Source organism: Tachyglossus aculeatus, chromosome 20 (genome assembly GCF_015852505.1).
Source record: "Tachyglossus aculeatus isolate mTacAcu1 chromosome 20, mTacAcu1.pri, whole genome shotgun sequence".
Lineage (NCBI taxonomy): Eukaryota > Metazoa > Chordata > Mammalia > Monotremata > Tachyglossidae > Tachyglossus > Tachyglossus aculeatus.
This window is the reverse complement of record NC_052085.1, coordinates 26469260-26480048: the sequence shown is the minus strand read 5'-3', so window position 1 is coordinate 26480048 and position 10789 is coordinate 26469260. Positions and strand designations below refer to the sequence as shown.

General features: G+C 49.6%; 1 long non-coding RNA gene across 2 annotated transcripts; it reads right to left on the bottom strand.

Moving 5' to 3' along the window:
- Nucleotides 1-2082: 2082 nt before the first annotated feature.
- Nucleotides 2083-6777, bottom strand: LOC119941654. 2 transcript variants are annotated; one of them, XR_005455247.1, is made up of 4 exons: nt 6615-6777; nt 5597-5624; nt 3419-3524; nt 2083-2971 (listed from the first exon to the last, which is right to left on the bottom strand). It is a non-coding gene; the product is annotated as an uncharacterized LOC119941654 (long non-coding RNA). The 2 variants fall into 2 exon arrangements; XR_005455246.1 differs by lacking the exon at nt 5597-5624 and having other exon boundaries at nt 6615-6763.
- Between the last annotated feature and the right edge of the window lie 4012 nt (nt 6778-10789).

Below are 10789 nucleotides of genomic sequence, written 5' to 3'. Positions count from 1 at the left end.
ACTGTGTGTGTTAGTGTGTGCACCCTACCAGTTGGGCTATGCATAAGTGTGAAGTTATTGGAGTTGTCTGCTTGTGCGTGCTTGCATGTGCCACCTATGATGTCTCCGTTCTGTGTGTGTCTAGTTACAACTTCTTGTCACGGGCCTTGGAATCAAGTCACAAGTGTATTTGTCTCTGCGTGTGTGTGTATGCACGGAATTGAAATATGCACGAAGCAGCATGGCTCAGTGGAAAGAGCCTGGGCTTTGGAGTCAGAGGACAGGGGTTCAAATCCTGGCTCTGCAAATTGTCAGCTGTGTGACTTTGGGCAAGTCACTTAACTTCTCTGTGCCTCAGTTAATGCATCTGTAAAATGGGGATTAAGACTGTGAGCCCCCCGTGGGACAACTTGATCACCTTGTAACCACCCCAGCGCTGAGAATAGTGCTTTGCACAGAGTAAGCGCTTAATAAATGCCATCATTATTATTACACCCACCCAGGTGGGCTATTTACACGTGAATAGGTATTATTTGAGTTGTCTGCTTGGGGATGCTTGCATATAGTTACCTATGATGTCACCATTCTGAATGTGTCTGGTTACAATTCCCTGTCTTGGGGCACAGAATCAGAGGGTCGTGGGTTCTAATCCCAGTTCCATCACTTGTCTGCTGTGTGACCTCACACAGGTCACTTCCCTTCTCTGTGCCTTAACTACCTCAGCTGTAAACTGGAGAAAATAATAATAATTTTGGTATTTGTTAAGCGCTTACTATGTGCAAAGCACTGCTCTAAGCACTGGGGAGGATACAAGGTGATCAGGTTGTCCCATGTGGGGCTCACAATCTTCATCCCCATTTTACAGAAGAGGGAACTGAGGCACAGAGAAGTTAAGTGACTTGCCCAAGGTCACACAGCTGGCAAGTGGCAGAGGTGGGATTAAGAAGTGAACCCAAGGTGGGACAGGGAGGATGTCCAAACTGCTTTGCTTTTGCTCCCCCAGCATTTAGTACGGTGCCTGCCACTTTTTGGGTACTTAAATACCACAAGTGATTCATTCCAGCTCTGCTCCTTGTCTGCTGTGTGACCTTAGGCACGTCCCTTCACCTCTTTGGGCCTCAGTTACCTCATGTGTACAATGGGGATGGAGACTGTAGGCCTTGTGCGGGACAGGGACTGTATCCAATCTGATGGCCTGTGTCTAACCGAGCTCTTGCTGCAGTGCCCAACCTATGCCAAGCACTTAACACATACCACAGTTATTAGTATCATCACTACTATTACAACAGGGTTAGTAGACACATTCCCCCTCTAGACTGTGAGCCCATTGTCGGGTAGGGACCATCTCTATACATTGCCAACTTGTACTTCCCAAGTGCTCAGTACAGTGCTCTGCACACAGTAAGCGCTCAATAAATATGACAATGAATGAACAAGGTGTTCACAAACTAGATGGGGAGACATACATGAATATAAATACATAAGTGATGTGTATTCTGGCATTTAAGCAATGAATACCCCAAGGATTGTATTTATTATTAGAAAAGGGGAGGGGAAAGCAGAAACCCAGAGAGATGGAGGGACACCGCTAAAGTCACGCTGCAAGTCACTTAAGTCACTTCAATATGACTGATTGATTCCCAAGTAGTAGAACCTGGGACAACCTCCAGTCTGAGCCACTGCCCTCCTCCAACTCACGCCGCCGCCTTCCTGTCTCTTGGGCCTAAGCAGGTCATGTCATCCGGCCTAGCCCTGCACAACAAGTCGATAGGGGCAGAGAGAAATCTGAGACTCTCCCACCGATGGGAGCCACATTCTTCTCGAGACACTCAGGGTGGGTATGGGGGGAGAGAGAAGGAGAAAAAGAGGGTGTCATCACCCCCTCTGCTGGCCCTCTCACATCTCCATCCCCCTTACATGCGTGGGTGAGACTGAAGGAATGAAAGGTGGAGGTGGGGAGGGAGGAGGGAGGGTGAGAGCTTGTCAATCTACAAATTAGAAGCTGGTGACATCCTCCTGCTTTGAGTACACCGCTCATACCCCCAAATTATAACCCTTCTGGGGAGCAGAGCCAGCTGCCAGTGGATCGAGGGACACAGGAAAGACAGAAAAAAATATCCATTTTATTCCATACAGATGTAGATGGGCTTACAGAGCCCAGGCAGCCAAGGGGATAGAGAGGGGAGGACGAGAGGAGGGGGCCAGACCGTGCCATTTCTGTTGGTAGGATTGGGGGGGGAAAACCATTCTGCATCTTCCCACTTTAGAATTTGCTGCTAGTCCTCTCCCCCACTATTGTGCTCAGCCAGGAGGGATGGAGGACATAGAGTAGTGACGCATGCATACAGATAGACACACACACACACCCCACTACTTCTGTCCCTGTACCCCACTCCCCCACGGGCACGCCCCTCGGTGGGAAAGAGAGTCTGTACTCTTGAAGCCAGAGCAGGCCCGAGAACTCCCAACGGACCAGAGCGGGAGTAAGTCGCACTGACTATAGAATTAAGGGCCCCGGCACGACTTCACACCCGGTCTTGAGGTCCACGGAGTACAGGCACAGGACTCTAGACCCCTGTTTCCAGAAACCTTTACCCCTCCGAAGTAGGGCAGCCCCTCTCGCCCTGCTCATGTCCCAGCCCTCGCTCTCACACAAGAAACAGACACACACACACACACACCTCCATCACCTCCTAGAGTTGCAAGAGACTGATTTGGCACCCATGATGCGGGGTTTGACCCTTGACTCCTAAAAGAAATGGCATTGTCTGGAAGGAGGGGATACAGTTGTGGGTTGGGGGGCCAGGGGGGTGGGGGGCCAGGGCGTGGGGGAGCGGTGACCAGGGGGCAGCAGCCCAGTGCCAACCGATTCCCTCATGGTGGGGCCGGCGCAATCAATCTATGAGTGTCCATAACACCAGGTGAGTAGCTGGTCAGTCCTCCACTGTCCACAGGGTCGGGTGGTCCGGTTCGGGGCTGTGCTGTGGCTTTCCTGGGGACAGATGTGACCGTTGGTTGGCCGACAAGGTATGCCGCAGCCCGGCCAGGGGGAGAGAGCCAGTCAAGCACAGTTGGGCGTGGGGAAGGCTTGGATGGGTCTCCAGTGGGGAGCCAATTCCTCCAGCCTGGGAGCAGGAAGTTGGATGTTGGGTAGCAGCCTGGTCAGGGGTCACTGCCGAGCCCAGAGGGACTCAGTCATTACTCCGGTTTGTGGACTATAAGGATGCAGTGGCGTGTGTGTGTGTGTGTGTGTGTGTGTGTAGTAGTAGTAGTAGTAGTAGTAGTAGTAGTAGTAGTGGGGGATATGGTTCCCCTTACTATACTCTCTCAAGCACTTCATGGCGTGCTCTAGACTTAAGTGCACTATAAAGCCCATCGATTCCTTCCACTTGCCCGAAACAGAACCCAGACAGCCCCAAGCTTAATGCATAAAACTCACTGTTCTGTCCAGTCCTGTCTGCACCAACACGTCCTTGGGAGGCGGGGTTGGACCAGGGGTCAGGGTCTTCCAGGATGCACCTGGGGCTCAGGCTCTTTCCTTGGCCCTAAGGAGAAATCTTGTCAGGTCTCAGATCGCGGGGGCTGCAGCCCCAGCCCCATCTGTGCCCCCATGCTGCAGCTGGACTGTCCCCTGCAGGCTCACTCACCCCAGAAGTGAGAGCGAGCACAAGAGGAAAAGAGGAAGCGAGTAAGAGAGAGAGAGAAAGAGCGAGAGCCCGAGTAAGAGCCAGAGATGAGGGGCGACCCCTCCGACACAACAGAGCAGCTGCCATTCACACACCCTGCAGGGGAGGCCCTGACTGGCTTTGTCACCCCAAGGCAGGACACCCCAGGCAGTCTGGGTTTCCCCCAGAGTCACGGCCCCTGCAGACCCCACCCACCAATTCCCCAGGGGCTTATCTTTGAACAGGATTGTCTAAGAGGCTTCTCCAGGGGGCAGAAACAAGCTGGGCTTCTGCCCTTTCTCTCAGGCAGCCAAATCCCTGAACACTTACCCAGTGCCAGGTCCTTCACCCCTGCTCCACAGGAGGCCGGATTGGGGCAGCTGACCCCAAATTTGGCCTAGCGCTAGACCACACCCCCTCAAGCACCCGATTTAGGAGACACAGTCCTTGCCCACTGGGAGCTCACAATCTAAGTCAGTCAGTCAGTTCATTGCATTGGAGTGCTTCCCATGTGCAGAACACTCTGCTAACCCGTTGGCACATACTACAATAGAACAATGCAACAAACATGCCACAACAAGCTCACAGCCTAGAGGGGTACACAATGACTTTGGAACAACATGGGGAGAATGCTTCAAAGAGGTCAGCGTTACATAGCACACATTGCCCCTGCTCTCAGGAAGTGTCCGATCTACATGACAGGCATTAAAATTGAGTTTTATGCAGGTGGAACGGCATAGACACTGTCAGTACATGAAGTTGTACATGCTGAACCCATGATAAGCTTGAATCGGCATGAAAAACAAGTAAATCAGTAGGTAGAGTGAAGGGTGGCAGTATTGCATTAAGACAGCAAGAGTGTTTATCGTACGCCATTTGACAGAGCACCGTACAAAGAGCCCGACGGGCGTGAGAGGCCTCAGTCAATCGTACCTGTCCAGCACTTACTGCAGAGCACAATATAACCATCGATAGATTCTCTGTCCACTGTGACCTTACCATCCAGAAGGGGAGACAGACTTTAATAGGAATAAATTACGTCCATTTATGTAGGAGCCGTGACAAGTGGGTGGAAGAGTCAATTGGAAATATTCTGTAGACTAGATGCCAACTCAAGGAGAGATGTGCACATCGTAACTCCATCTCCCAGGCGCGCATCTATTAAGTACTCAACGAATACTGTTGGAGACGCGGCCTCTGCTCTTACAACCGCGCTTGTGTCGGCGGTGCTCTGGGTCAGGCCGGTGTATATACTGAGCACGCAGTACTGTATTAAGCATTTTGGAGAGCACAGTGGAACAGACATTCCCCACCCACAACCAGTTTACAGTCTACTCCACATGGGTGGGGCCACTGAACCCCAACTCACTGCTGGGCTCTTGTGGGGCTCTCATGGAGTCCCACAGCGGCATAATGGGAGACTTGTATCTCAGGGTACAGGAATTGGGAAGCCCAAAAAGAGTCTCCCGACGGCGAGCTGCGGTCGGCGCAATCTGCCCTCGAGGGCTGCGTGATGGCGCTGCCACCCCACCCCTTCCCCATCGGTGGGTCTCGGTTCCCGTCCCCGGGGGGACTCACATTCTGACGCTCCAGGACCGACCCACGGTGCTGAATTCAGTGAGGAGAGTGGAGAACAGAGGGCAAGTTTTCCGTGGATGGGGGCTGGAGAGGCACCCCATTTTGGATAATGGGGTGGGGGGTTGCACAATCCCTGCAGAAACTGTGTCTGGAATCCAGCACATTCCAGGCACAAAGTCCTGTGTTGAGGTTGTGGAAGGTCACTCGCTTGGATGACTTTAGGGTCAAGTAGGCAACACTAGCTAACTGGGGCCTGGCGAGAGCACAGGAAGAGAGCTCAATGACAGAGACAAAGACACACAGAGACACTCAGACACAGTGAGCATGCACCCCCCTCATGCACCCCATGGTTTCAGCCCCATCAAAACCCTCACCTCTAGATCCAGAGCAGCAATCATCTCCCTAAAATACAAATGAACTTCATTGCATCACAACCCCTCAACTTCCTCCACTCCAGAGAACAAAATCAGAGGCCCGGCTACCAACACTGTTAACCGCACACATCAGTGTCCAATCTGACAGCACTTGGAACACATATTAAGTACCTACGAAACACCATCATCTCATCAACAGAATGGACAAGGAAATGCTATCCAACACATTATTCTCCTACCACCCTCAGCCCTCTCCACTACATACACATCATTAATCCAACTGACAATGACTATCCAGCCCTAGTCTCCTGCCTGCCCTGCTACACACGCAACTCCAGCTTTCTTCACCCCCCCTCCCCTTCCTTGGATAATTCAGTGCAGGTGATATCACTTATCCCAACCCTAGATTATCAACTCCATCGCTGTCACTACCTAGCTTGTATCTACTCCAGTGTTTAGTACAGTGCTTGGCATATAGTAAGTATTTAACAAGCACCATTATTTTTTATCAATAATACAAAATCAATCATATTTATGGAGCACTTACTGTAGGCAGAGCACTGTCTTAAGCACTGGGGTGAGTACAAACTCCTAACTGCAGCCCCCTTCACCAGGGTACCGCCGGCACCACCGTTATGTCAGTTATCCCCAGTGCGGGTCTCCTTTCTTCACCCCTTTCATTCTAACCCTGAGCCCAGCCCATTCCTCAACCCCCTCAATCACCATAATGAATTAAAAATCACTAATATCCCAAACCTAAGCATCCAACTCCCCTCACAAGCCACTCCCTAACATCAGTTAGCCCAGCATTAAGTTACCCCCAAAAAGCATCAGGTCAAGTCACTTCGGATCCATCAAAACCAAACCATTTGTCCTACCCGCCTCAGCACCACCAGGACCACTGGTGTATGAAGTAGGTAGAGAAAGCCAACTTTGGGGGACTCTTAATCCAATATATCAACTACCACAACTGAAAAAAAGATAAGCTAATCATAGGGCCATTACAGGCCCTCCTCACCAGAATGCCAGAGGAACACACTCTGTCTTCTCTCCTCAGCCTCCTTCTCTTCTCAACAGGTAAAACCCACAGGCCTTACCTCTGGGACATTAAAGGAGCAGTGCCCCTGCCCCCTTGACTGGAGAGACTAATGGAGAGACTGGGTTTTCAAGAGGCGGGGCTGTAGGAGCAAGGAAAAAAAAAGAGGCAGAAGGCTATTAAGGAGAAGGGCATTTGCAGCTGCTCAGTGTTAAAAGGATCTGGAAAACCGTCCTTAATTACAGACACCTGCAACCCATTCAAATGCTCTTCGAGGATAGGGTCTAATTCTCATCCAGGGCTTTTCCAGTGCCTAGTACAGTGCTTTGCACCAAGGAGGTTATTCAATAAACAAGAATAAACGAGCAAATGAATCAATGAAGCAGCGTGGCTCAGTGGAAAGAGCCCGGGCTTTGGAGTCAGAGGTCATGGGTTCAAATCCCAGCTCCCTCACTTGTCAGCTGTGTGACTTTGGGGAATTCACTTCATTTCTCTGTGCCTCAGTTACCTCATCGGTAAAATGGGGATGAAGAGCCCCACGTGGGACAACCTGAACACCTTGTAACCCCCCCCAGCGCTTAGAACAGTGCTTTGCACATAGTAACAGCTTAATAAATGTCATTAAAAAATTAAAAAAAAGGAATCAATCAATGACTCAAGCTCTAAAGCTCTTCCCTGAGGCCTCCCCAGCCCCCAGGCCCCACAATCCCCTCCACTCTGTCTCTCCTTTTTGCTTCCTTTTTAATGGCATGTGTTAAGCACTTTCTGTGTGCTAGGCACCACTGTGGATACAAGACAGGTTGCACACGGTCTCTATCCCACATAGGGCTCACACTTTTGTCCCTCCACTTTGTAGATGAGATGACTGAGGCCCAGAGAAGTGAAGCGAACTGCCCAGGGTCGCACAGCCGAGGGGTGGCAGAGCCGGGGTTGGGACCCAGATCCTCGGGCTCCCAGGCCTGGGCCCTTTCTGCTAGGCCGTGCTACTTCTCTCCTCCCTGCTTCTGTTCCTTTCAGCCTCTTGGGAAGGACTATTGGTGTAAGAAATAATTCGAGGAGGCCAGGTTTTGGGGGGCTCTTAATCCAAGAGCCTGGGGAGAGTGGAAGGAAAAGGCAGGGAAGGTGAAAAAGACAGGATGGAAGGGCGGGTCAGCTTTAAGGCTGGCCACTTGGGTGGCCGCTGATGGCCCTTGCAGATCTTGGATAATAATAATGGTATTTGTTAAGCGCTTACTTGGAAGCAAGCACCACTCTAAGCCCTGTTGCCCAGGGTGTCTCATGGAACACTTTTTTTATGCTATTTATTTATTCTATTTGAGCGCTTACTATGTGTTCAACACCGTTCTAAGCCCTGGGGTAGAAACAAGTGAATTAGTTCAGATACAGTCCCTGTCTCTTATGGGGCTCACTGTCTAAAAAGGAGGGAGAACAGGAGAACCGCGGCACAGAGAAGGAGAGTGACTTTGACAAGGTCACACAGCTGACGAGTGGCAGAGCCAAGATTAGAACCCTTAACCTTCTTACTCCCAGACCCGTGCATGACTGACTTTTTTGAACTTCACAACGTTGATCCTTTCCTTTCCACTCATTCTTCAGTGTGCCATTATTTTACTCAAATTCACCCTTCATCGGCACTCCTCATTTCAGGGAGGTAGAATTTAGGGAAAATGGGGGAATTTTATGGTTCTTTTAAAGGCATGTCTCCCCCGAGAGGCCTTCCCTGATTAAACGCTCGCCAAACCTGGGGAAATGGGGGAATTTTATGGCTCATTTAAGGCACACCTCCACCAAGAGGCCTTCCCTGAGTGAGCCCCCATACCCTTTTCTTCCACTTCCTTCTGCGTTGCTCTGACTTGCTCCCTTTATTCACCCCCGCCCTCAGCCCCCTAGCACTTTTGTCAAGCAGGATGTCTTGGTGGAAAGAGCTCGGGTTTGGGAGTCGGAGGTCATGGGTTCTAATACCAGCTCCGCCACTTGTCAGCTGGGTGACAGGGCAAGTCATTTAACATCTCTGAGCCTCAGTTACCTCATCTGTAAAATGGGGATTAAGACTGCGAGCCCCACGTGGGACAACCTGATCAGCTTGTATCCCCCCAGCACTTAAAACAGTGCTTTGCACGTAGTAAGTGCTTAACAAACGCCATTATCATTATTATTATTATTTCTATAATTTCTTTATTTATATCAATGTTGGTCTCCCCCTCTAGACTGTAAACTCGGTTTGGGAAAGGAATGTGTCCGCCAAGTCTGCTGTACCGTACTCTCCCAAGCGGTTAGTACAGTGCTGTGCATACAGTAGGTACTAAATAAATACCATTGGTTGATTGACTGATTGGTTGGCTTTTAGATCGAAAGCCTGGAGCCTGGATAAAGTCCCACGATGCTTTCTCATGCTACCGACCAACACCTCAATTGTGGGGAACAGTTACTGGGTCCCAAGTGGGACAGAACCTTTGAGTGAGGTGATTGTCTTCTGCTCTAAAAACTTCATATATTAGAGGCCACCCCATTTATCTCCTGTCTCATCAGGTGCACAGATGTTTGCAATTTGTGGTTAGGCTGCTATCTCTTTGAGGTGGCTTAACTAATTCCACAGAAAGTTGTTTTTTTCAGCCGGGAGAATTTGGTTAAGAGCCAAGCTGAAAAATTGCTAAGGGCTCTTAGCACTAAGCTGAAACCAATCCAGGAATTGTGAAACTGATAATTGACCTTTCAGATGTCAGTCCCAGCTCAAGCCCATGTGTATGCCTTGCTTGTCACTAATCAGTCTATCAGTCAATGGTATTTACTGAGCCCTTACTATATGCAGAGTAGTGTACTAAGTATTTGGGAGAGAACTATAGGACAGAGCTGGTAGATACCCTCAAATCGATCAATGAATATGTTATCGACAAGTAGGGTGCAAAATAGGTTAATCGGTGTAAATCGGCAGCAGGGTTCTTGTACCCAGGGTGGTGACGCAGATAGGAAAAATGACTCGGAGACATGAGTTCAGATAGAGCAGTAAAGAGGGAAAGTGGCTCCCTGCCCGTTCACCTCTCGGGAGAGGGACGAGTGACAAGCGGCCCCGATCCCATTCTCACTGTGTCTTTTATTGAGTTACAGCAACGTGGGAGCGGAGCAACTGGGAATTTCAGGAATCCAATTAGGACAGGATGTTATAAATTCTCATTATTCTCTGTTTTCACTGCCTTGTGCAGGTTGTTGTTATCTGCCCTATGGCCTTGCATAGATAGGTGTTACTGGCCTTGAAGATGTCTGTTGTTGAGCCTTGCATAAAATACAAAAAAAAAGGAGTTGTTCTCTTGGCCTGCACATAATGGAGGGTTACTGTTAGCATACACAAAATGGAGTCAGTCATGTCAAGTCCGCTAGTGGACAACAATATTAATGGTATTTATTACTCTATTTATTTATTACTCATTATTACTCCATTTTATTTGTACAAATTTATTCTATTTATTTTATTTTGTTAATATGTTTTGTTTTGTTTTCTGTCACCCCCTTCTAGACTGTGAGCCCACTGTTGGGTAGGGACCGTCTGTATGTTGCCAACTTGTACTTCCCAAGCACTTAGTACAGTGCTCTGCACACAGTAAGCTCTCAATAAATATGATTGATGATGACTGAATGAAAAATGAATGAATGGTACTTGTTAAGCACTATGTGCCAAGCACTCCTCTAAACTCTGGGGTAGATATAAAGTTAATCAGGTTGGACACAGTGTCTGTCCCACATGGGGCTCACAATCTGCATCCCCATTTAACAGATGAGGTAACTGAAGGCCAGAGAAATGAGGTGACTTGCCCAAGGTCACGCAGCAGACGTGTGGCAGGGGCAGGATTAGAACCCAGGTCCTTCTGACTCTCAGGCCTGTGCTCTATCCACTAAGCCTAGTACAGGTGGTGTCCCTTCAGCTTGAGAAGACAATAGAGCACAGACCTGAGAAGCTCAAGGACCCGGGTTCTAATCGCAGCTCTGCCACTCTTCCGCTGTGTGTCCTTAGGCAACTTGCTTCATTTCTCTGGGCTCCAGTTACTTCATCTGTAAAATGTGGATTAAAATGTGCCCCTCTTCCCCTTCTCCCCTTGCCTTCAGCCCCCCACAGCCCCCCACCCCCGTTGCCTTCACCAATTGAAAGGGTAAAAGCGAGTCAA